This window comes from Macaca mulatta, chromosome 20, assembly GCF_049350105.2.
Source record: "Macaca mulatta isolate MMU2019108-1 chromosome 20, T2T-MMU8v2.0, whole genome shotgun sequence".
Taxonomy (NCBI): Eukaryota; Metazoa; Chordata; class Mammalia; order Primates; family Cercopithecidae; genus Macaca; species Macaca mulatta.
The window spans coordinates 6,375,348-6,401,316 of NC_133425.1; the positions used below are offsets into that span (position 1 = coordinate 6,375,348).

At 47.2% G+C, this 25,969-nt stretch overlaps 1 long non-coding RNA gene across 1 annotated transcript in view; it reads left to right on the forward strand.

Moving 5' to 3' along the window:
• Positions 1-5,564: 5,564 nt before the first annotated feature.
• The window catches only part of LOC114674368 (uncharacterized), a 118,822-nt gene continuing 98,417 nt past the window's right edge, over positions 5,565-25,969 (forward strand). The window contains exons 1-3 of the long non-coding RNA XR_013411534.1: positions 5,565-5,688; positions 7,990-8,097; positions 8,215-9,101. This is a non-coding gene — a long non-coding RNA (uncharacterized LOC114674368). The remainder of the gene's footprint in view (positions 5,689-7,989; positions 8,098-8,214; positions 9,102-25,969) is intronic.

Here is a 25,969-nt window from a genome sequence, read left to right on the forward strand (position 1 = left end):
CTGTATCTGAAGGGGGCGTCTTGGGGGCAGACTGTACACAGTGATTTCCTGAGGACCGGAAGGATTACAGCCCGACTTTCTCTATAGAGCACCTTCCCTTTGCCTAAAAGGCGCTATGTAAAATGTTCCCAGCAGGTCGAGGGATTCCCTACCTCCGCTGCTGTCTGGAGCTGTTGGCTTCTTGTTCCTGGGGCTCCAAAGCTGCTGGTAAACAGGATTATTCTGCTTGAATTCCCTCCTGCCCACCTTTTTTTGATTCTTTTCTACCTCAGGACAGAGCAGACTATGCTGGCAGTTTTCTGGTGGCTGCTTCTGTATCTCACCTGGCTGCTGGTTGTAAGAGTTCACAAGCGTTTCCTGGGTGACCACCAGGAAGCCATTGTGGGTTTGGGGGTGACTCCCAGGAGCTTACACATGAATGGGTAGATGTGGATGCTGTTAAAAGGCTTGGCCAGGCATTTCTTCTTGAAATCTGGCCCGAAAATTCTGAATATGGTCTTCATATCCATGAGGATATTATCAAAGCCATGGCTGCCTTTGTTGAAATACATTCTCTGAAAAATAATAACAATAAAAAAGCCATTTTAGATTCCAGTCCCCTGAAAGAAAACCGTCCCTTAGTTAATGTCGTACTTGTTGGATCCATGAAGTCTTTGAAAATTTAAACTCCAAGGACACTGCTCTCTGTGGTGGTGGAGAGAATACCAAGGATTTACAGGTCTTTAAGAGAGAGAATGTAGAAAGCGTACCCATTGGAAACAGCAAGATGATGATAATCATACTGACAGTAATAATAAGCTCAAACATATAGAGCTTACTATGTATCATGAATTGTTCTGAATGCTTTATAAATATATGTGAACTCCTTTACCCTCATGGCAGCCCAGTAAGGGCACCATTCCTCACTTTACAGCTGGGGAAACTGAGTCACAGAGCTTGTCTGCACTGAGTCATCAGGAACAAATGCTAGATCAGGTAACTGAACGCAGGCAATCTTGTTCCAGAGCCAAATAGATGTATTTTTATGGCATAAAAAGATATACATACGTTTTTAGGGGGAGAATGGGGGTAGGATGGGATGAGGATTCTGAGTAATTGCTTGGTAAATGCCAAATACCTTTCTTGTCTGTCCCTCTTTTCAAATGATAAAGTAATGTCAGTTGCAACATTTTTTTTTTTTTAAAGAGCCAATGTCTGGCTGGAGTACAGTGATATAGTCATAGCTCACTGCAGCCTCAAATTCCTGGGCTCAAGCAATCCACCTATAACAGCCTCTCAAGTAGTTGGGGCTACAGGCCTGCACTACTCTGCCCAGCAAATTATTTTATTTTTTTGTAGAGATGGCAGGTGGTGCTGGGGAGTCTCGCTATGTTGCCCGGGCTGATCTCGAACTCTTGACCTCAAGTGAACCTCCTGCCTCAGCCCCACAGAGCTCTGAGATCATAGGCATGAGCCACTGTGGCCGGCTACAATACTGTTTATTTATATTTTAGACCAACAGATATTCTAACATATAAGAAATGTGATGCTCTCTGTACATTGAAAGTTGGTCTAATATTTGCCCTGGTGGATACAGAAATTGCCTGTCTGCTCAGCTCTGGTTGAGGAAACTGGTCCGACTGTCTCTGAGGCTGTGGGGCAGTCCATCAAGAATGAATGCCCTCGGCCAGGCACGGTGGCTCACACCTGTAATCCCAGCACTTTAGGAGACCGAGGCAGGCAGATCGCTTGAGCTCAGGAGTTTGAGACCAGCATGGCCAACATGGTGAAATCCTGTCTCTGCAAGAAATAGAAAAATTAGCTGGGCACGTGCCTGTAATCCCAGCTACTCAGGAGGCTGAGGCGGGAGACTCGCTTGAACCGGGTAGGCGGAGGTTGCAGTCTCCGGAGACTGCACCACTGCACTCCAGCCTGGGCGAAAGAGTGAGACTGTCTCAGGAAAAAAAAAAAAAGAAGGCATGTCCTCATGATGGCCTCAAGCACCTCGGTCCCTGAAGAGAGACAAGGAAAACCCACTGTACTCTGCACTGCGAAGCAGGTAGGTAGACAGAAATCTGACGGGTGGATTCAGTGAGAGGCACTGACCCAAAGGATTTTCTGCCTAATGGTCGGTTCAGCAGAAATTTAAACTGAGCACAGCATCCTGTTCGCTGAAACGATCTGGTTGGTCAGTGGGGAATGTTCTTGTCTCGTTAAATGTCGTCATGCTACTGTTAAGCTGTCCTGTTACAAAAGGTCATAAACCAGGTTTACAAATAGGCCAGGTGACTGTGGAATTTCTCCTTGGCAAGGCCTTCGCTGTGGGCGTGCGATTGGTGTCCGTTAATTACAGTGTTCTGGGCCACTTGAGGGATAAAATATACCTTAGGTGATAAATTGTTGTATTTTATTGTGACTATTTCCACCAACATTAAACAGTAACCCCATGAGTTTTCTCATACTTGTTACGCTCTGGAGTTGCAACAAGCTAACGTGAAGCAAGCAAGTTGCAAACATAATGATCACATGTGGCTCCTGTTCACAGCAAGGGTTCTTCAGGCTGTACCTGGGGCAGTTTTCCCTCACATGAGGTTCATAACGTCATTTATTTAATTAATTAATTATTTATTTTTTGAGACGAAGTTTGGCCCTGTCGCCCACGCTGGAGTGCAATGGCACGATCTTGACTCACTGCAACCTCCACCTGCCAGGTTCAAGCGATTCTCCTGCCTCAGCCTCCCGAGTAGCTGGGGTTTCAGGCACCCGCCACCATGTTCGGCTAATTTTTGTATTTTTAGGAGAGACGGGGTTTCACCACGTTGACCAGGCTGGTCTCAAACTCCTGACCTCAGGTAATTCACCCTCCTCGGCCTCCCAAAGTGTTGGGATTACTGGCGTGAGCCACCGCGCCGGGCTGTAGCATCATTTAAACTTTGTTTCTGCCATGAATTGTTAAGTTGGTAGTTAACAAAAAATAGACCACCTCGTTTATGTGCCACAGTTAGCATTGGTTTTTGTGTTTTCTTATGCTTGTTTTTAAATTGATTTTAAAATTGTGAAATAGGGTGTTGTTCTGTTGCTCAGGCCAGAGTGCAGGGATACAGTCTTGGCTCACTGCAGCCTCAACCTCCTGGGCTCAAGCAGTCCTCCCACTTTAGCCTCCTCAGTAGCTGGGACTACAAACACGAGCCACCACAGCTGGCTAAGTTTTAATTTTGTAATTAATTAATTTTCTTTTTTTGAGATGGAGTTTCGCTCTGTCGCCCAGCAGGTTGGAGTGCAGTGGCGTAATCTCAACTCACTGCAACCTCCACCTCTCAGGTTCAAGCGATTCTCCTGCCTCAGCCTCGGCACCCACCCCCATGCCTGCCTAATATTTTAAAAAAATATTTTTAGTAGCAACAGGGTTTCACCATGTTGGCCAGGCTGGTCTTGAACTCTTGACCTCAAGTGATCCACCCACCTTGACCTCCCAAACTGCTGGGATTACAGGCGTGAGCCACCACACTAAGCCTAATTTTTAAATTTTTTGTAGAGACTGGGTTTTGCCACGTTGTCTAGGCGGGTCTTGAACTCCTGGGCTCAAGTGATCCTCCTGCCTTGGCCTCTCAAAGTACTGGCCCTTATGCCTGGCCCTTAAAGTTGCTTTTTAATAACAGCTTTTATTGAAAGCTGATTCACCTACCATAAATTTACCCATTTAAAGTGTACAATTTGGCCCGGCATGGTGGCTCACGCTTGTAATCCCAGCACTTTGGGAGGCTTAGGTGGGAGAATCGCTTGAACCCAAGTGTTTGAGACCAGCAACATGGCAAAACCCTGTCTCGACCAAAAATACAAAAAAAAATTAGCTGGGCGTGGTGGTGTGTGTCTGTAGTCCCAGCTCCTCAGGAGGCTGAAGTGGGAGGATGGTTCAAGCCCAGGAGGTGGAGGGTGCAGTGAGTTGACACTCCAGCCTGGGCAACAGAGCCAGACCCTGTCTCTAAATAAATAAATAAATAAATAAAGTGTATAATTCAGTGGTTTTTAATATATTCACAGAGTTGTGCAGCTATCACCACCACCAAATTTAGAAATTTTCGTTACCCTGAAAGAAATCCTGTATCCATTAGCAGTTACCCCTCATTTCCCCCTGACTACCCCCACCCTGGCTCCTGGCAACCACTAATCTACTTTGTTTCTTTGGATTTTCATATTCTGGGCATATATATATAAATAGAATCATCTAATATTTGTCCTTTGGTGTCTGGCGTCTTTCACTTAGCCTGATGGTCTCAAGGTGTATCCAGCTTGCAGCAGGAATCAGCCCTTCCCTCCATATTTTGGTTGATTAATGTTCCGTCACACGGGTAGACCGGACTTGTTTGCCCATTCATCTGTTGTTGATGGGCGTTTGTGTTGTTGCCACCTTTTGACAATTATGAATAATTTTGCTATGAGCATCTGTGTGTCTTTGTATGAACAGGTTTGCATATTTTTTTGATATGAGCAAATGAGAATCAGTGGTGGGGGGCCTTTGTGGTGAATTTTTTGGTGATCTGTGTATACTGTGTATAATGATCAGTCAGCAGGCTTGGGGGCAGCCCTTAACCTTACATTTCTTTCCTTTTTTTTTTTTTAAGATAGGGTCTCTCTCTGCCACCCAGGCCAGAGTACAGTTGACACAGGGCAGGGGAGCCCCGAAGTGGAGCATAGCACCTGAGGGTTCTTGGCTTTGCCCAGGAAAGAATTCAAGGGCAAGCCGGAGGTGTAGAAGAAAACAGCTTGATTGAGGAGGCAGCGTTAGAGCCCTGTGACTGCTCCTGCAGGGCATGGCTACCCTGGAGGCAGAGGGTAGCGGCAGAGAGTTTGCAATCACATTTCTACGCACTTTTAATTGCATGTAGATTAAAGGGCAGTTTATGCAGGAATTTCTAGAAAATGGGTAGTAACTTTTGAGTCACTGGGTCATCGCCATGGAAAGGGGCAGTAACTCCCGGATGTTGCCATGGCAATGGTAAGCTCACATGGTACACTTGGGGGCATGTCTGATGGAAAGCTGCATCCGCCCCAGCCCTGTTTGAGCTAGTCCTCAGTTTGGTCTGGTGTTGAAGCCCTGCCTCTAGAGTCAGGTCCTGCCTCCTATCTCAGTGGCGTGATTATGGCTCACTGCAGCCTCAACCCCCACCCGGGCTCAAGCAATCCTCCCACCTCAGCCTCCTGAGTTGCTGAGACCACAGGAACGTGCCACTATGCCCAGCTACATTTTTTTTGCATTTTTTGTAGAGATGGGGTATCACTATGCTGCCCAGCATGGTCTCAAACTCGTGGGCTCAAGCAATCTACCTACCTCAGCCTTCTAAAGTGCTGGGATTGCAGGTGTGAGCCACTGCACTCAGCCCAACCTTACATTTTTAATCTTAAGTCACTTCTCTCTAGGTTTTGGTTTCTTCTTTAAAATGGTGGAACTAAGAGCATCTATTTTATAGGGTTGTTGGGAAGGCAAAAATGAAAGAACTGTTACTCAATGTTTAGTGAAGCGCTAGGCACAATTTTGAATAATGAAATTGGTGTTTATTCTTTTTTATTATTTGTTTATTTTTTAGAGACTGACTCTTGCTCTGTTGCTCAAGCTGGAGTGCAGTGGTGCAATCACAGCTTGCTGCAACCTCGACCTCCTGGGCTCAAGAGATCCTCCCACCTCAGCCTCCTGAGTAGCTGGGACTACAGGCATGCATCCCCACTTCTGGCTGTTTATTTATTTGTTTTTCTTTTTTTGGTAGAGATGGGGTCTCTTTATGTTGCCAGGGCTGGTCTCGAACTCCTGGCCTTAAGCAATCCTCCTCTCTTGGCCTCCAAAAGTACTGAGATTACAGGTGTGAGCCACCATGCCCAGCTTTGTTTTTATTTTTAAATCAGCCTTGTCAAGTTGAATTGGTCATTATTCTTGTATAACGGTAATTTGGGGCAGCATTGGTTGGGCAGGGGGTGGGGAACATTTAGGACCCTGTGTGCTGCTACTCGTAGTACGTGCACTTATTTCATTTTGTTTTGTTTTATTTTATTTTATTTTATTTTATTTCTCTGAGACAAGGTCTCACTCTGTTGCCCAGACTGGAGTGCAGTGGCGCGATCTTGGCTCACTGCAACCTCCGCCTCCCAGGTTCAAGTGATTCTCCTGCCTCAGCCTCCAGAGTAGCTGGAACTACAGACGCGCGCTACCACGCCTGGGTAATTTTTGTATATTTAGTAGAGATGGGGTTTCACTATGTTGGCCAGGCTGGTCTCAAACTCCTGACCTCAGATGATACACCTGCCTCGGCCTCCCCAAAGTGCTGGGATTATAGGCGTGAGCCACTGTGCCCGGCTGTGCGCTTATGTTTGATTTTTGCAGAACCACCCTTCCCTAGTGGGGGTCTCCTAGATCCAAGGTGACTTTATTCATTTTAGAATGAACTGACCCCATTGATGCCGTAACCAGAGTTGGCATACATCACGATTGGCAGAACCCGGTCAGGTTTAGCAAGATGGAAGTGTTCTGGAAACTCCTCCTTCTTGTAGACGTGGAGGTGAGAGTGTGCATTCTTCAGTGCCTGGTAAAGGGCTTCCTCTCGCCCCAGTTTGGTCAGGGGTATCCCAAAGCCACCGTAGTCCACAATATCAACCTTGACCAAGTCCCTGAACTTGATGTAGGTGGACAAGGGGATCTCGTTGACATCGGATCTCTGCTTCACGGTGGTCATCCCATGGTCTCCTGTGATGATGACGTGGAGGTGCTCTGTCAGGCTGTGCGTCTCAGTGGCTCCCACCAGATACCCGATGGTCCTGTCCATTTGCTGAATCATCAACTTCCTGTTCTCTGCCTCTGGCCCAAATCGACGTCCCATGTTATCTGGCTCTCCGTAGTACAGAGTCACAAACTCAGAGTCTTCCTTGGTGAACCAGTTCATGATGGTATCTATGTTCTCCCTCTGCTCTGTCTCTTTGCTGTTTGGGTGAGTGTAGGGCTCCACCAGGGACCGCTGGACAGCCTCACCCTTGTATTTAGCACCTTCCCCGGGGTAGTGGAACGACACCGCGTTCTTCCCCTGCACGTGCAAGAAGAAAATTCCATCAGGGCCTTTTCTCATCCCTTTCTCACAATCAGCAAAGCGCGAGTTGTCTGCATCTGCGCCCCAGTCAGAAGGCATAGAAAATATGCGGTCTTTGGAGTCTGACAGGGGTGGAGTTAGATTCTGGGCTTCCCCAGGATTTCATAGCATCTACAGCACTGTTAGTTACAAGATGTGCTATTATTTTATGGGCTACTAGGCAGAAAAATGCTGCCGACAAGACCGTGACATTCCAGTGGTTGTAAGGTGTATTCCAACTTCAGAGATGGCAAAATGAAAAATAATTCCTTAGAATAGAGGGAGACGGTAATTTCTGAGTTGGTGGTGGTGAGTCTGTGTGTATGTGTGTTTTGTGCGTATATATACATATGTAGATACACACACATATAAATATATATGTATATACACATGTATATAAAAATATATATATCGTGTGTGTGTGTGTGTGTGTGTGTATGTGTATATATATATATATATAGTTGTACAGTGGTACGATCATAGCTCATTGCACCCTTGAACTCCTGGGCTTAAGCGATCCTCCCACCTCAGCCTCTTGAGTAGCTGGGGCCACAGGCATGTGCCACCATACCTGACTTTTTTTTTTTTTGAGATAGGGTGTCACTCTGTCACCTAGGCTGGAGTGTGGTGGCACGATCTCAACTCACTGCAACCTCTGCCTCCTGGGTTCAAGCAATTCTCATGCCTCAGCCTCCCAAGTAGCTGGGATTATAGACACGTGCCACTATGCCCAGCTAAGTTTTGTACTTTTAGTTGAGATAGAGTTTTGTCGTGTTGGCCAGGCTGGTTTCGAACCCCTGGGCTGAAGTGATCCACCTGCCTTGGCCTCCCAAAGTGCTGGGATTACAGGTGTGAGCCACCGTGCCTAGCCCTAATTTTTTTTTTTTTTTAATATTTGTAGAGATGAAGTCTTGCTATGTTACCCAGGCTGGTTTGAACTCCTGATTCTCCTGCCTCAGCCTCTCAAAGTGCTGGGATTACAGGCTTGAGCAACCACACCCTGCTGGTGGTGAGTTTTAAAATCTCCTAGTGTCTCAGTGTTTCTACCTGTAGAATGACAAAAAGTAGATGGCATCTTTGTGAGGATTAAGCTGGCTAGCTTTGTTTTTCTTTTCTTTTCTTTTAGAGACAGAATTTCGCTCTTGTCACCCAGACTGGAATGCAATGGTGAGATCTTGGCTCACTGCAACCTCCGCCTCCTGGATTCAAGTGATTCTCCTGCCTCAGCCTCCCAAGTAGCTGGGATTACAAAGCCAGCTAGCTTTAAGATAAAGTGTTGGGCATTGCATTTTGGCATGCAGCAGACACTTTTTCTTAGCCCCCAGACGGGACTAAGCCACCACAAGGCTTCCTGGTGTGTGCAGTGGGTGATGAATGCTTGCTTGCTCAGCACTCACTTCCTGGTGGGCTGGGTCACACTACTCTGACTGCCCCTGGAGCTTCAGCCCACTCCTGGTTCCAGATGTATTGACTCTCCGTGAGGATCCAGAGGTGGGATGTGGCTCTGGCCTGGCCAGAGGACTGAGGATGCCGCATCCTGTGGCTACAGCAACTGGCTCAGCTTTGGGCTCATGTCCTAGTCAGAGCCAATGAGATGTGATATTGAGATACCTGCTGGGTTGTTGGAAAGGGACATCGATTTGGGCCAGAGGCAGAGAACAGGAAGTTGATGATTTGGCCAATGGACAGGACCATCGGGTATCTGGTGGGAGCCACTGAGAAGCACAGCCTGACAGAGCACCTCCACGTCATCATCAAAGGAGACCATGGGATGACCACTGTGAAGCAGAGACCCGATGTCAACGAGATCCCCTTGTGCATCTGGGTTGCTGGAAAGAGCAGGCTGCTCTGCTCATCCCCATTCCTGATGCTGAGGGACCTGAGAAAATCACTCGTAAAATTTGGGGGTGTTTGGAAGAAGGGGAGACCGACGTCTCATTCTCTCTACAGACATCTGATCAGCTACAGAGCTTGACTAACCTACCCGGAGGCAGAATGATATGGTGGTTAAAAGTATGCTCTGGGCTGGGCACAGGGGCTCATGACTGTAATCCCAGCACTTTCGGAGGCTGAGGCAGGAGGATTGCTTGAAGTCAGGAGTTTGGAACCAGACCCTATCTCTATAAAAATGTTTTTTAAAAATTAGCTGCTCAGATCTCCTGTGGAAATGTAATCACTCATGTTAAAGTTGGGGGCCTCATGGCAGGTGATTGTATCACCAGGGTGGATTTCTCATGAATGGTTCAGCACCATCCTCTTGGTGCTGTTTTGCAGTAGTGAGTCCTCACAAGATCTGGTTAAGAGTGTGTGGCGCCTCCCCTTCTCTCTCTTGCTCCTACTTTCACCATGTGACATGACCACTCCCGCTTTGTTTTCCACCATGAGTAAAAGCTCCCTGAAGCCCCCCTAGAAAGTGAGCAGATGCTGGCACCATGCTTGTACAGCCTACAGAACCATAAGCCAATTAAACCTCTTTTCTTTATTTAAAAAACAATTAGCTGGGTTGGTGGTGAATGCCTGTAGTCCCAGCTACTTGGGAGGGTGAGGTGAGAAGATTGCTAGAGCCCAGGAGTTCAAGGCTGCAGTGAGCTATGATCGGGCCACTGCACTCCAGTTTGCGTGACAGAGACCGCATCTCTCTAATTAAACAACAAAAAAAGTGTGCTCTGGTGCCGCACTCGCTGGTTAGATCCTTTGTCCACCACTTAGATGCATGTTATATAAATGCTCTCCTCAGTTTCCTCGTCTGTAACTTGAGGATGATAATGCTACCCCATGAAGTGGTTGTGAGGACTAAATGCATGTGGGCACATTGGTAAGTATTCAACAAGCTTCATTTTTCCTGGAGAGGGAGAAAGAGCATGGAGTGAGGTGGCATGGTCAGGCGCATTGGGTCAAGAATCATTTCCTCTGGCTTCTGCCTCCTGGGAGGTACTAAGGATGGATCTGAAATGTATCTGCAGACCCCAGAGTTGGGGACTGCAGAGGGAAATTGAGATCAGGGACCCCAGTCCTGGCAGAAATGGCTGCAGCATGGGGCATTGGGTTCTTTCCATCAGAGGCATGAGGTGTGTTGCAGACAGTCATGAAATGTGGCTGAATCTTGCAAGGGACCCACGGTCCTAGGGTTGCTGCTTGAGACAAAGACCCCTGTCAGTAGAACCTGGTGACCTTCACCCTTCTGTGTCAGGCTGCAGACAGCAAGAGATGGCAGCAGATTACACCCAACAGGAAAAGGGCCATTGCCATCCCACAGGTTGCCATAGGAGGAGATGACATCTGTTCCCTCTCCTTCTCCTCCAGCAGTGTCAGCTGGGGAAGAGGTGGGTGGGTGTGTACCAAAGAGTAGACCATAGACCATGCTCCTTCTCCTCCAGGCTGCTGGGGCCCCCAGAGAGTCTGCAGCCCTTGGCCAGGGACCAGCTGACACAGGAAGACAAAAGACCTTAGGCTGGGATAACATGGGGGTGCAGTTCATCCTCTGGAGCTCCCTGTGGGATCCGACTGGAGCTGGTCTCCAGCTGAGACCACATCTCACTTAGCTCCTTCCCTGCCATATACTGCTTTCCTTACTCCTATCTCCTGAGAGTTCTTCCTGAATGAATTACCTGCACTCAATCCCTGCCTCAGGCTCTGCTTTTAGGGAACTTGACCTAAGACAGAAATCTTTTTTTTTTTTTTTTTTGAGACAGAGTCTTGCTCTGTCGCCCAGGCTGGAGTGCAGTGGCCGGATCTCTGCTCACTGCAAGCTCCGCCTCCCGGGTTTACGCCATTCTCCTGCCTCAGCTTCCCGAGTAGCTGGGACTACAGGCACCCACCACTATGCCCGGCTAGTTTTTTTGTACTTTTTTAGTAGAGACGGGGTTTCACCATGTTAGCCAGGATGGTCTCGATCTCCTGACCTCGTGATCCGCCCGTCTTGGCCTCCCAAAGTGCTGGGATTACAGACTTGAGCCACCGCGCCTGGCCAGAAATCTTAATCCTAAATACTTTGCAAGGCCTCAGAGGCTCTGCTATCCACAGGCAGGTGAGATATTACCTTCCCTACCGCCTGGCAGTCATATTCTATGATGCGATTCAACTTTGTGGAAGTGCTTCTCTAAAGAACTTCCACCAATTTAAGATGATCTTAATTTGCTTACTTGTTTATTGTCCATTTAGCTGCTTTAAAATGTGAGCTCCAAATCAGGAGCCATGTCCGGTTCATCACCCGTTTCCTGGGACCTAGAACAGGCCTAGCTCAGAGCAGATGCTTACCATTGATGGAATGCATGTTGAATGAATGCATGAACCTCATCTCCTTTTGTGGGTGAAAAACTCATCCTACTCTCACTCCTGATTAACTTTCTTTCTTTTTTTTTCAAGACGGATCCAGATCAAGACGTCGCCCAGGCTGGAGTGCAGTGGTGCGATCTCAGCTCACTACAACCTCCGCCTCCTGGGTTAAAGCAATTCTCCTGCCTCAGCCTCTGCGTAGCTGGGATTACAGGCACGCGCCACCACGCCCGGCTAATTTTTTTGTATTTTTAGTAGAGATGGGGTTTCACCATGTTGGCCAGGCTGGTCTCGAACTTCTGACCTTGTGATCCTCCCACTTTGGCCTCCCAAAGTGCTGGGATTACAGGCATGAGGCCCCGTACCCAGCCACTCTTGATTAACGTGATGGAAATATTTTACAGAGATTCTTTCTCTTCTGGGTTCTAGCGTCTAATCTGTAACCTCTGCAGGTAATGCATTTTCCTTTCTCATAATAGCATTTCTATGGTTGCTTTAACATGCAAATCCTCTAATACTTATTTATTCCATTTCTGATTGGCATTAGACATAATTCTCAGTTTTTAGTGACAGCACTTTGTCTAACTTACATATAAATCGACTTTGCCTTGAAATGTGAAATTGACTAGAAGGATGAAACTTCTAACGTGCTGTGGAACATAGTTTGACTGGCTAATTTATTATTTAGAAGAAGCTAATATTGCCGTTATGAGGGACTCAGGTGACTCTGAAGAACCAGTTGTATTTCTGATGTTTGCAATGTTAAATCACAGATGTGGCCAGCTTGAAATAGTTTCCGTACGCTGTGTTCTCAATACACACCTTTTCCAAAGATATCCCAAGCTTTCTTAGGAAACTGTGACTTTTCTTATTTGGTCTCATAGGAATTTGGGGAACTATGCGGGATCTCCATAATGAGCTCCGGAAAGACACGTGTGCACGCACACACACAGTCACATACGTGTACCACACCACACTTGACTCTGTTTATTTGGGACCGTGATTATCAAAAGCGCTATTTTCAACAAATACTTCTGAGAAATAATCTGAGCATTTAATTGGATGCAAAAGAGTGGGTATTTACTATTCTACCCTTTAATTAGCATAATCAGTGTTTCCAGCAGCAAAAGCAATTGGAAAATCACTAGTTTTATTAGGTTCATTATTCTCCCTTAGCGTAGTGTGGCATCAGCACGGCTATTACTCTTAAATTGCCTCTTTAAAACAGGGCTGGTGCTTCTTACAGGCGATTCCTAACTCTTGAGTTTTATAGAGAGTCCACAACTCTTTAGAACCTGTAATTCATGGAAAGGCCCACTTTGGTTTTGCATTTTGTCTGGTCTCTTTAGGTGACAGAATTTGTGTCACAAGGTGCACATGTTTGAGGGAGGCTCATGGACAGCCCATCGTGCTTGTGCTTTGGTGGGAAGTATGTGCGGTTAAGGGGAAGGAGTTAGTTACTCATTCTAGGGAACAATTAAGTAGAAAGAGATGGATTCCCTGTGTTTGAAATTCAGAACTGCAGCTTGGCTCTCAGTGTTTCCTTGCTTTGCTGTGCTCCAGGGGAGTCACTGAGCAGAAGGAAGCTAGTTGCCTAAGATTCTTTAAACCCCCAGCCCTTTTGGAGGTTAGATTGTTATTCTCAGAGCCTTTATGATGCATAATAAAGACCTAGCTTGGACCAATATTAGGATGAGTTATCTTGCTATTAACATTTTTTTAGGTAGAAGTTGCTGGTCCCATCTTGCTCACAATCCTCCAAAGTTTGGAAGTTACTTTCCAGGAGACTTAGGTTGCACTGAGAGCTGCCCTCCCCCCTCTCTCCAAATTTCCTCTTGGGGGTAGCCTAACAAGATGCTGTCACAGACCCTTGCCAGCCACGACGACCCCACCCAGACCATCCCTCTGCTATTTCACTCTTCAGTACTCTCTGGAGCTCTCTGGGGAGGGGTGACCTGCCGTCTGGTTTGTCCAGTTTTCCCAGGTCTTACAGTCATGGCTGGCTGCCTCTCTCTGAGAACTGGGACTCCTGAACTTGGTGAAATACCTCAGCCATCGATCATGTTAAATTATCAGGGATACTTATTTAAAATCCGAGCCTGTTCCAGACGGACTGTCTCTCTTTCTGCCCTGACTGTGAGCGAAGCCCTGCTGGAAGGTGGAGATGCTTGTGGGCTGTGAGCAAGGGGTGCAAAGGCTGCCGGGAATCCCGTCTTTCCAGTATCATCTGCCAAGGCACATAATTCCTGGGTATCTTGATGGGTTCTGCCAGCATTACTGTCATTGAAGGAAAACATTTTAGCCATATTAAAGGTTAATGCAGCAATCTCCACACAGGCTGCCTGAAGGGGACTCGTGACAAGGGTAGTTTTTCCCCAGGATGGATAGGAGGCAGGCGGCCCTCCCACAGCCCTGCCTGGCAATGCAGATGTGCCCCGAAAAGCCACTGGGGGCCAGCTGGAGTGCTGTGCCGAGGCGGGCTGACCCGGGCTTTGGGTTCACCCTGATTGCAGCGGTTTCCCGCCAGCTCCTTGGAGAGCTGGCGGATGGCCCAGCCCCACAGCAGGAGCCGCAAATGGCAGAACGAGATACAACAATTTGATATCCACTTGCCAGACGAGCCGGGTGTCGTCAGTCTCCTGGCTCTGCGCCCAACCTCTTTTTGCACAAACACTTATGAATTCAGCCAAGAGGAAAAGCACTCTGATTATAAATTGAGCAGAAGGAAACAAAGTTCTGCAGATAAACACCAATGAGACAAAAACCACGAATAGGCCGGGCGCGGTGGCTCAAGCCTGTAATCCCAGCACTTTGGGAGGCCGAGGCGGGCGGATCACGAGGTCAGGAGATCGAGACCATCCTGGCTAACACGGTGAAACCCCGTCTCTACTAAAAATACAAAAAGAAATTAGCCGGGCGTGGTGGCGGGCGCCTGTAGTCCCAGCTACTCCGGAGGCTGAGGCAGGAGAATGGCGTGAACCCGGGAGGCAGAGCTTGCAGTGAGCCGAGATCGCGCCACTGCACTCCAGTCTGGGCGACAGAGTGAGACTCCGTCTCAAAACAAACAAACAAACAAACAAACAAACAAACAAACAAAAAACAAAAAAAACCACGAATAAGAAAAATGACAGAAAAGGAGAACCCTCCCAGAAGCCTCTTGCCAGTGAACGGCCACCATAGCAGGAGCGTGGAGGCCCTGGGTTTTGAACTGTGAGATGAGGAAGATGATGAAAACCTCGCTAACGGCCAGGCAAGCACAAGATTCCTGTGAAATCCAGGTCTAAGTGTTTTGACCACAGAAGTAATATTATATCATAGGTAAGAGCTGTGAGTTGCTGAACCCAAAGTGAGTTCAAATCCGAGCTCTGCCTCCTGCTACCTGTGTGACTTTGAGAAGTTCCAGCCTCGCTTTGTGCCTCAGTTTTCTCATCTGTTAAATGGGCATAATCACAGCTCCTGCCTCAGAGTTGTTATGAATTAATACATGTAAAGTACTGAAATCAGCCTGCTATACAGTAAGTGTTATGAACGTTATTTTCTTGGAAGGACAGTACTTATTTTCATGGTCTAAGCCTGAAAATCTAAAAAATGTGAGAGGAGGAAAGAATTTAGAGTCCCACGGCGAGGGGGAAAATAAACTTGAAGCAAGACAGGGTCATTGACAGTTTCCTGTGGTTCTACAGCTGCCTTGTACACTACGGTAGCTCCTAGCCAGCTGGTATTTAGATTTCGTGATTTAGAAATGAATTAAGGCTGGGCACGGTGGCTGACGCCTGTAATCCCAGCACTTTGGGAGGCCAAGTTGGGCAGATCACCTGAGGTCAGGAGTTCAAGATCAGCCTGGCCAACATGGTGAAATCCCGTCTCTACAAAAATACAAAAATTAGCTGGGCATGATGGTGGGTTCCTGTAATCCCAGCTACTCAGGAGCCTGAGGCAGGAGAATTGCTTGAACCTGGGAGATGGAGGTTGCAATGAGACGAGATTATGCCATTGCACTCCAGCCTAGGGGACAGAGTGAGACTCTGACTCAAAATAAATAAATAAATAAATAAATAAATAAATTAAAAGAAAATGGAAAATTCAGCTCTTCATTCTCACCAGCCACATTTCAAGGGCTCAACAGCCCATGTGGGTGACTCGCAGCTCCCATGTTGGACAGTGCAGAATCGAGCAAGTCCGCCATCGCAGAATGTTTGATTGGACCGTGACCAAATAGTCTATTACAGCGGTCCCCAATCTTTTTAGCACCAGGGACTGGTTTCCATGGATTTGTGGGGGTAAGTTTCGGGATGATTCAAGTACATTACATTTACTGTGTGCTTTACTTCTGTTGTTGTTAACATTGTAATATATAATGAAATCATTATGTAAGTCACCATAATGTAGCATCAGTGGAAGTCCTGAGCTTGTTTTCCTGCCACTAGATGGTCCCATCTGGGGTGATGGAAACAGTGACAGATCATCAGCCATTAGATTCTCATAAGGAGCGCTCAACCTAGTTCTGTCTCATGCACAGTTCACAATAGGGTTGGTGCTCCTATGAGAACCTAATGCCGCTGCTGATCTTACGGGAGACAGAGCTGAGGCAGTAACGCTAGCCATGGGGAATAACTGTAAATACAGATGAAGCTTCACTTGCTAGCCCGCTGCTCACCTCCTTCTATGCAGCCCAGTTCCTAACAGGCCACAGACCACTACTGGTCCGTGGTATGGGGGTTGCGGACCCCTGGTCTATTGGATAACACTGGCTTGCAGTGTACTGATCAGTCAAAGAAGCACTGAGATGATTTGGCCTCCATTAATAAGAATGATGGACTTTAACAAATTTTTTTATTTTTTATTTTTTTGAGACAGAGTTTCGCTTTTGTTGCCCAGTCTGGAGTGCAGTGGCACCATCTCGGCTCACTGCAACCTCTGCCTCCCGGGTTCAAGCGATTCTCGTGCCTCAGCCTCCCAGGTAGCTGGGATTACAGGTGCCTGTCCCCATGCCTGGCTAATTTTTGTATTTTTAGTAGAGTCTGGGTTTTGCCATTTTGGCCAGGCTGGTCTTGAATTCCTTACCTCAAGTGATCTGCCTGCCTCGGTCTCCTGAAGTGCTGGGATTATAGGTGTGAGCCACCGCGCCTGGTCAGATGGACTTTTTTTGAGCATTTAGTTCCAAGCGCCTTCCCTGCCTTTTCTCAGTTAATCCTCCCAGTGACTCTTTGAAGCAGGGACTATGACAATCTTCATTTCACAGATGGAGCAACTCAGGCACAGAGAGCAAGTCACTGGCCACGGTCGCCCAGCTGAGGAAGGATGGAGCCGGTTGAGATCCTGTTCTGGGGAATCTAAGTCTGCAGCCTGCATTCTGCGCTGCTGTATTCTCCCATGTTGCTGTCTGACAAGCACAGCATGGGCTCAGAGCACAGAGAGGAGGCACCAGGTAATAAGGATAGGTCTGGGGTGAAGGCTGGTACCTTGGGGAAGAAGAGGGAGGCCCCATTCTAAAGGGATGGCATTGGAAGGTCATAGTGATAAAGCAAAACCAACAGGTTTTGGGACTGGGAGTTAAACACACAGCTCTGGTTTCTGCCTTTTCACAGTGGTGACAGATGGGCACTGAGACCCTCTCAAGCTAATGTTGTCATCATTGCTCTTCATAGTCTGAAGGTGCACGAAATGGTCAACTTTCTTCCAAAGGGCTTTTATGCCTAAGTCTGTGGTTAGTATATAAACAGATTATTTACTCAAGTCCTGCTGGGTGCAGACACTGTGGCCAGCCCTGAGGCTACAGTCAAGACGAAGCCAGCCTCTGTCCTCATGGAGACCTGTCTATTGATAAGAAAAGAGAAAGCTCACTAAGCATTGACCCTGTACCCACTGCTTTTGATGCATCTCTCATTTAATCCTTCTATCAAATCTGTGAAATAAACAGATCACCATCATCCCTATTTCACATTTAGGGAAACATATGCTTAGAGAGGGTAAGTAACTTGATCAAGGTCACACAGCTTCGAACTCTCGTCCCACAGGCGCAGGAATGAGAGGCAGCTGCCAGGGAAGCCACGGTCTCCAGCAGCCCTTGTCTCTGGGCGGTGATCCAGAGAGAGAGAACACCATTGTCTCACCACTCGGTCTTCTTCTGAGTAATCTTGAAGGAGTACTTCCGGAGCATCTCGGGGTTAAACATCATGTTGTGAATGACTCCGTGATCTTTGACCCCGTGACCTTGGGGATAAAGGAGGGGAGGTACGGATAAGCTCTTCGAATGGATGTTGCCGGGGTGTCAATGTTCTTTGAGGGCACAGGCTACGTGTCACCAAAGAAAGAGCTCAGTGCCTTTTCTCATTGCTCAAGAGGTTGAAGGGGCAGGAAGAAAAGATGGTAAGTTATAAGCATGTTTCAGTTTTGGTACCCCTTGAACCAATTTACATTTTGAAGAGGAAAGAGTCTTGCCTACCTTGTCAGTCCCTGGGTTTTCCTTCTGCCTATAGAATCCAGGCAATGGGCAAAGAGAAAAAGAAAACTAAAAAATCTGCCAGGTGCCGTGGCTCATGCTTGTAATCTTAGCACTTTGAAAGGCTGAGGCACGTGGACTTCTTGAGCCCAGGAGTTCAAGACCAGCTTGGCCAACATAGTGAGACCCCATTTCTACAAAAAATACAAAAAGTTGCTGAGCGTGGTGGCATGCACCTGTAGTCCTAGTTACTTGGGAGGCTGAGGTGGGAGAACCACTTCAGCCCAGGAGATCGAGGCTGCAGTGAGCCATGACTGTGCCGCTATACTCCAGCCTGGGTGACAGAGTGAGACCCTGTCTCAAAAAAAAAAAAAAAAAAAAAAAAGAGAAAGAAAACTAAATTAGGGAATCGGGACAGAATAGGTTTTTATATATAATAAAGAACTGAGATACAACTGGGTTGACTGAGTATTTGAATTGCTCTTGACTGAAAATTTCCTATTGGAGTCTACCTTTTTTTTTTTTTTTTTTTTTTTTTGGTTTAGTTTTGTCTTTTTGTTTTTTTTGAGACTGGGCGTTGCTCTGTTGCCTAGGCTGCTGGAGTGCAGTGGTGCAATCTCAGCTCACTGCAGCCTCTGCCTCCTGGGCTCAAGCAATTCTTCTGCCTCAGCCTCCCCACTAGCTGGGACTACTGGGCATGTACCACCATGCCCACCTAAATTTTGTATTTTTAGTAGAGATGGGGTTTCACCATGTTGGCCAGGCCTGGTCTTGAACTCCTGAGCTCAAGTGAGCCGTTTGCCTCAGCCTCCCAAAGTTGTGATTACAGGTGTGAGCCACTGCGCCTGGCTAGAGTCTACCTTTCTTTGAATTCACTGCAGTGCAAAGAGTGGGACATGTGGAGCTCCGGGTGTATATGGGTTACATGGAGATGCTAGGGGCTGATTAAGGAAAGAAAGATATGAGAAGCCTGCAGAGCATGGTTTCCTAGACTATGTGGGCCCTGGGAAAGGAGAAATGGACAGAAAGGGAACACTGGATGCTCTGGGAGAGAAGATTCATCCAAGTCATCAGGGGAGTTACTAATGCAAGGGAAGAAATGCAGAGACAGGGCCAAACACGCTTCTTCCACGTCCTTTCTGTCTGCTTAGTCACCTCTATGCTCATTTGTCTTCTTTCCTCTAAGTAGTGTCATGGGTTTTCTTCCCATTCCTAGTCACTCCTAGTCAACTAACTCTTTACCATCTTTTCATCAGACCTTGAAACCTCGTCTCCTTCATGGATTCGTGATCCTGTTTTAATACTGCTAGAAACAAGAGTTGAAACCTGGCATGTTGGCCAGGCTGGTCTCAAACTCTGGACCTCAAGTGATCCTCCCGCCTCAGCCTCCCAAAGTGCTAAGATTACAGGCGTGAGCCACCACGCCCCACCGCTATTTTCTAATAAGGTCACCTTCTGGGATTCCTGGTGAATGTGAATTTTTGGAGGACAGTATTCAGTCTAGCAAAAGGCAGGGTATCCTCATTTTCTTCCCTGCCTCAGAAATGAGGAAGTTAACTTCCACCCCTCTGAGACACAGAGGCTTCCTGAGCTTCCAACAATCAATTATCCAAATACTAGTCACAGAAGAGCACTAAGGGTTGTGCACAGCACGTGGCCAGCCCGTTCTCGGAGTCTGTCAAGTTTAAGGTGAACGCTGATCCTGAATGGGTTTTAAAACATATTTGGCATTTCCTCATCATTGTAGAATGTTCTCACATTGTGATGGCTGGGGCTTCCCTCTCAGGTGTCATCTGTGAAGTCAGACGTGAAACAGCCTGGGTGAGGTGGGCCAACTGGGAACTGGGTTGGGAGGGAAGCTGGGGAATGATCTCCAAGGTCTCAGATCCCAAACTGGCCTTAGTCTGATCCACCCAGAGGGACCTGGTAAAAATGCACATTTCAGGGCCCACCCCAGACCTAATGAATCAGAATTACCTGGGCAGGAGCCTGGGGAGCTGTGTTTTTAAAAGAAGCCCAGCAGAATCTCATGGTCAGACAGGGCTAGGAAACCAAGCTCGGTCTAGGGCAGTAGTTCTCAAACTCATCTGTGCTTCAAAAAATACAGATGCTCATGGCCAGGTATGGCGGCTCATGCCTGTAATCCCAGCACTTTGGAAGGCTGAGGCGGGGGGATCGCTTGATCCCAGGAGTTTGAGACCAGCCTGGAGAACATAGGGAGATACTGTCTCTATAAAAAATTTAAACCCTGGGTGCAGCGGCTCATGTCTGTAATCCCAGCACTTTGGGAGGCTGAGGCTGGCGGATTGCCTGAGCTCAGGAATTCGAGACCAGCCTGGGCAACACGGTGAAACCCCGTCTCTACTAAAACACAAAAAATTAGCTGGGTATGGCAGCATGCGCCTGTAATCCCAGTTACTTGGGAGGCTGAGGCAGGAGAATGGCGTGAATCTGGGAGGCGGAGCTTGCAGTGAGCCGAGGTAGCACCACTGTACTCCAGGCCGGGCGACAGGGCGAGACTCTGTCTCAAAAAAAAAAAAAAAAAAAAAAATGCAATCATTAACCCGGCATTGTGGTGCCCGCCTGTGATCCCAGCTACCCTGGAGGTTGAAGTGGGAGGGCTGCTTGAGCCCAGGAGTTGGAGGCTATAGTGAGCTATGATTGTACCACTGCACTCTAGCCTGGGTAACAGAGCGAGGCTCTGTCTCAGAAACAAAACAAAACAAAAACACAAAAAACAGGTGCTCTGTCCCGTTCCAGAAGTTGAAGTTTAATTGTTTTGGGGTGTGGTCTGGTGTTGGAACACTTAAAAAGTCCCAGGTGACCCCAAAGTGTAGATGAGTTTGGAAACCACACATCTAAGGCACACTTGAATGGGGGAGCAGTGAGGTGGCCTGGGCTAGCCGGCCAGAACCCAGGGGTGGGGCAGTCGGAACCAGCACTGCAGAGGCCATTAAGGCTGGGAAGCATAGTGTCTGGGGCCCATAACAATGCTTGGACATGAATGCTTTAGACCTAAGACAGTGGGCTCCTAAATATGAAAACTGCAAGGCTGAAATGAATGCATGTTTAATGCTTTGCAACATTGTCAAGTGGTCAGCTGCAACTCCGTTCTGAGGGCATGGTGCCTGAGATATGCCTGTAATGGGGGTTGATTTCAATGAATTTAATATGGTGTGGAGTGGGGCCTTCAAAGGTAAAAATGTCAGTTCTAAGTTGGTTGCAGGGGTCTGGGCAAAGGCCTTAAAACCCCACGGTGAGCAGATGGCCAATCCTGAACACCCCAATTTTAAAACAGGACCTTTTTTTCCAAGAGGCTCTTTGAAAATAGCTCCTATTTTGAGGGGAGGAACCCTGGCAGGAGAGAGCCAGAGTTAAGCCCAGCTGAGAGGGGCTTGGCAGGCAGGGGTCTGCCTGGGCCTCACTGAAGCTTGCTACTCAGGGTGAGCTTCCAAAATCAATGCAGATTTGCTGGTCCACTGAGCCTCCCAGATGAGAACCTGCATTTCAACAAGGTCCTCAGTGCAGCAAAGTTGGAGATATGAGGGCTGGAACAACCAGGGACCCAAAACTAAGGAAACTAAGGAAAACTAAGGAAAATAGGCTGGGTGTGGTGGCTCATGCCTGTAATCCTTGTATTTTGGGAGGCCAAGGCAGGCGGATCACTTGAGGTCAGGAGTTCAAGACCAGCCTGGACTAACATGGTGAAACACCTTCTCTACAAAGCATACAAAAATTAGCTGGGTGCAGCGGCTGGTACCTGTAGTCCCAGCTACTCAGGGGGCTGAGGCAGGAGAATTGCTTGAACCTGGGAGGTGGAAGTTGCAGTGAGCCGAGATAGCACCACTGCACTCCAGTCTGGTGACAGAGTATGACTCCATCTCAAAAAGAACAATAAATAAATAAATAAAAAATAAAAATAAATACTGAACTAGAAGACCCGAGACCTGAAGATTCTCTCAAAACTAAGGAAAATAATCTAGATCACAAATATATTCTCTTTCTCCTTCTCCCCACTGCCCCCCTCCACCAGTCATCTTTATAGACTCAAATAGAGTTGATGTTCTACAATTAATTCTAGTCACTTATATTTATATTTATTTATTTTAGAGATGGGGTCTCACTGTGTTGCTCAGGCTGGTCTCAAACTCCTGGGCTCAAGTGATCCACGTACCTCGGTCTCCCAAAGTGCTGGGATTGCAGGCATCAGTCACTGCGCCTGGCCGTTACTTTTATTTTTGATGTTCAAATTATCCCTTACGTGGCCAGTGGGAGCTAATGCCTATGAGACCATAGATTCTTTTTATGCACTCAATACGTTTTCGTTTTTACCTTAAATTATTGTTATGGAAAAGATTTCGTTTTTTCCACTTGTTTCTATTTGATAATGAACCCCTCTGTGCCTATCACCAGCCTCAGTCGCCATCATCTCATTACCAAGCTGGGTTAATTTGAAGCAAATATCTTCTAATATTTAGCCAGTGTTCAAATTTCCCTAACCATCCTAAATGAGCGTTTAGAATAGTTGTTTCATTGGAAAAAAGGTCAAAACAAGTACATTTTACATTTTTAGGCCAGTCTTGAAAGTAAGTGTGAAACCATATGTGGGGTAGGAGGTGGGACTAGCCTCTCAAGGCAGGGCCTGGTATCAGGCCCAATTGAGGACCAGCTAAGACAGATTCCACAATGAATAATACCGCGAGGTGGGAACGTTAAGGGCCATTGTGAAGGTCGGCTCCCACAGTCATCTGATCACTAGTTATCAACCCTGACTGCAGCTGAGAGATATTTGTTTTTGCTTTTTTTTTTTTGAGACGGAGTCTCGCTGTGTCGCCCAGGCTGGAGTGCAGTGGCCGGATCTCAGCTCACTGCAAGCTCCGCCTCCCGGGTTCACGCCATTCTCCTGCCTCAGCCTCCCGAGTAGCTGGGACTACAGGCGCCCGCCACCTCGCCCGGTTAGTTTTTTTGTATTTTTTAGTAGAGACGGGGTTTCACCGTGTTAGCCAGGATGGTCTTGATCTCATACTTCGTGATCCGCCCGTCTCGGCCTCCCAAAGTGCTGGGATTACAGGCTTGAGCCACCGCGCCCGGCTGCTATTTTTTTTTTTTTTTTCAGTGACAGGGTCTTGCTATGTTGCCCAGGCTGGACTCAAATTCCTGGACTCAAGTGATTCTTCTGCCTCAGCCTCCCGAGTAGCTGAGACTACAAGTATGTGCCACTGTGCCCAGCGAGATTTTAAAAAATACGTATGCCCAGACACCACTCTAAACCAACTAAATCAGAATCAGATATAGTGAAGTCATTAATCATTTTGTTCCTGGGTCTTTATGACAGTTTTGCTCCTGGGAAACTCCTGGGATTGTGGAAGAGAGAGAGAAAGAAAAGGGGAAATAAGATTTTAAGAAGTTTTGCTGTGCATTTTGAAAATAATTTTTCTTTGGTGTTTGTCTTGAGGGATGGCGGTAAACATTTCAATTGCCTTTAAGTGTGCTTGGATGCTGGAATGATGGTTCTTTGAATGCAGCATCGAACTGGGATTGGGCCACATGACAGCCAGCGTGAGCCTTTATGCCACATTTATAAAATGTAGATGTCACGAGCCCACTGTCAGGGACCTTACAATTTGGAGGGTTAGGTCAGGTCCACAAATCTCTTCTACCTCATGGTAAAGGAAGCCTGGATTGTAGCAGGAGATGGTGTGATAACATATTGCATGATCAATATTTGGATTCTTCTTAGCAATATTAAACTTTTCGACCCCCTCCACTGTGTCATGAATTTGCTTAATACAGCTTCTGCCTCAACGTCTGTTTTTAGGCCTGGCATAAGCTGTTTGAAACCCAGGCATGTACCCCGCCCGTCATCTTTGGCCTAGTTAACACCTCCCCTCCCTGCGTGGTGGTTTGGAGAACCTGCTTGTTCCTCATCCCACTGATCCCAAACCCAGGACACCCCGCAACTGCTGACCATGATTAAACTTAATGGAGATTCAATGCCTTTCTTTTGATTCTCAGGGACCGACATTCATTCATTTCTTAAATACTTGCAGAGTCAGCCAGGCATGGTGGCTCACGCCTGTAATCCCAGCACTTTGGGAGGCCGAGGTGGGTGGATCACGAGGTCAAGAGTTCGAGACCAGGTTGGCCAACATGGCGAAACCCCGACTCTACTAAAAATACAAAAATTAACTGGTGCGGCAGTGTGTGCCTGTAATCCCAGCTACTTAGGAGACTGAGGCAGGGGAATTGCTTGCACCTGGGAGGTGGAGGTTGCAGTGAGTCAAGACTATGGCATTGCACTCCAGCCTGGGCAGCAGAGCGAGACTCCATCTGAAAAAACAAACAAATAAAAAACCCAAAAACTTGCAGAGTGAATTTAGGAAACCATGAAGTCCAGAGTTTGATCTAATCCCTTCCTTTTTCTCTTTCTCAAATATTTTGAGCCAGGTACTATCCTAGATTGTGTTGTGATATTTACAATCTAGGAGAAGGCAGGAGAGAGAACTAAGAACAGAGAGCATGTTCTGAGATGTCTGCTGTGTTTGCAGGTACCTTCCCTCAATTTCCCTACTCACTGGCCATGCTGGAAAGCAGGTCTTGGTGCCATATTTGTACCATGGTACTCCCCCTCCCTACACTCAACTGGACGGCCAGAAACCCAATTTCTCTCCCTCCGTTCCTCCCTCCCTCCCTCCTTCCCTCTCTCTCTCTCCGTCTCTTCCTTCCTCCCTCTCCTTCTATCAAGACATCCAGTAACTAACTGATCAGGTGGTGGTGGGCTCTGCTGGCTGCCATGATGGGCCACCAGCAAAAAAGGAAAATTAGTTGTGAGTGAGAGAAGCAGAGATAAGAAAGTCCACAGGGCCTATAAGAAAGACCATGGGCAGCCGGGCGCCGTGGCTCACGCCTGTAATCCCAACACGTTGGGAGGCCGAGGCGGGTGGATCACGAGGTCAGGGGATCGAGACTATCCTGGCTAACACAGTGAAACCCCATCTCTACTAAAAATACAAAAAATTAGCCGGGCGTAGTGGCGGGCACCTGTAGTCCCAGCTCCTCGGAGGCTGAGGCAGGAGAATGGCGTGAACCCGCGAGGTGGAGCTTGCAGTGAGCCGAGATCACGCCACTGCTCTCCAGCCTGGGTGACAGAGCGAGACTCCGTCTCAAAAAAAAAAACAAAAACAAAAACAAAAAAAAAAACCATGGGCTTCTGAGAGCCAGAAAGAGGAATTTTGGTTTCTGTAACTGCAGTTTTCATTCTCTCATGGCCTCTCATTTGTTTCCCATGCCCATGAGTTTGCCCGTTAGAGATAAGCTGTGCTCCTTTTCCTCGAGCTCATGCAAATGGGTTTCTGTTTCTTACAATCATTGTTCCCAGGTATGGATGATGACTGATGCTCTACTAAATGCTGAAAAAAAGCAGAGTAGAAGCAAGAAAAGAGGGCTTCCCTGAGGAGGTGACGTTAGAGCCCATTTGGAAGGCAGGAATAAATGTGCACCATGACTTTTAGGATTAAAACCAAGTATCTCACTGCTTGGGCACATGTAGATAGAAGTGATTTAACAGTAAACTGTCCCAGTTGTACCCATTGTCAGTTACCTCACCACAAGGGTTATGTGACCCTGAGTTTGTTTAGTGCTTATTTATTTTATATTGTTGTTTATCCAAACCTCTCAAATGATACGCACTTGGAAACAAGAGATAGCATTGTTCATTGATGTTGTGGACAAACCACTGTTTTGTTACTCAAGACTGGGTAATTTATAAAGAAAAAGAGGTTACTGGGCTCACCGTTCCATGTAGCCAAAGAAGCCTCAAAATCATGGCAGAAGGCAAAAGGCATGTCTTACATGGTGGCAGACAAGAGTGACAAGAGCTATTTTGGTGTTTGTTTGCTGGTCATAGAATTTAATTCTATATATGTGTGTGTGTGTGTATATATATATATATATATATCTATATATATATATATTTTTTTTGATACGGAGTCTCGCTCTGTCACCCAGGCTGGAGTGCAGTGGCCAGATCTCAGCTCACTGCAAGCTCCGCCTCCCGGGTTTATGCCATTCTCCTACCTCAGCCTCCCGAGTAGCTGGGACTACAGGTGCCCACCACCATGCCCAGCTAGTTTTTTGTATTTTTTTTAGTAGAGACGGGGTTTCA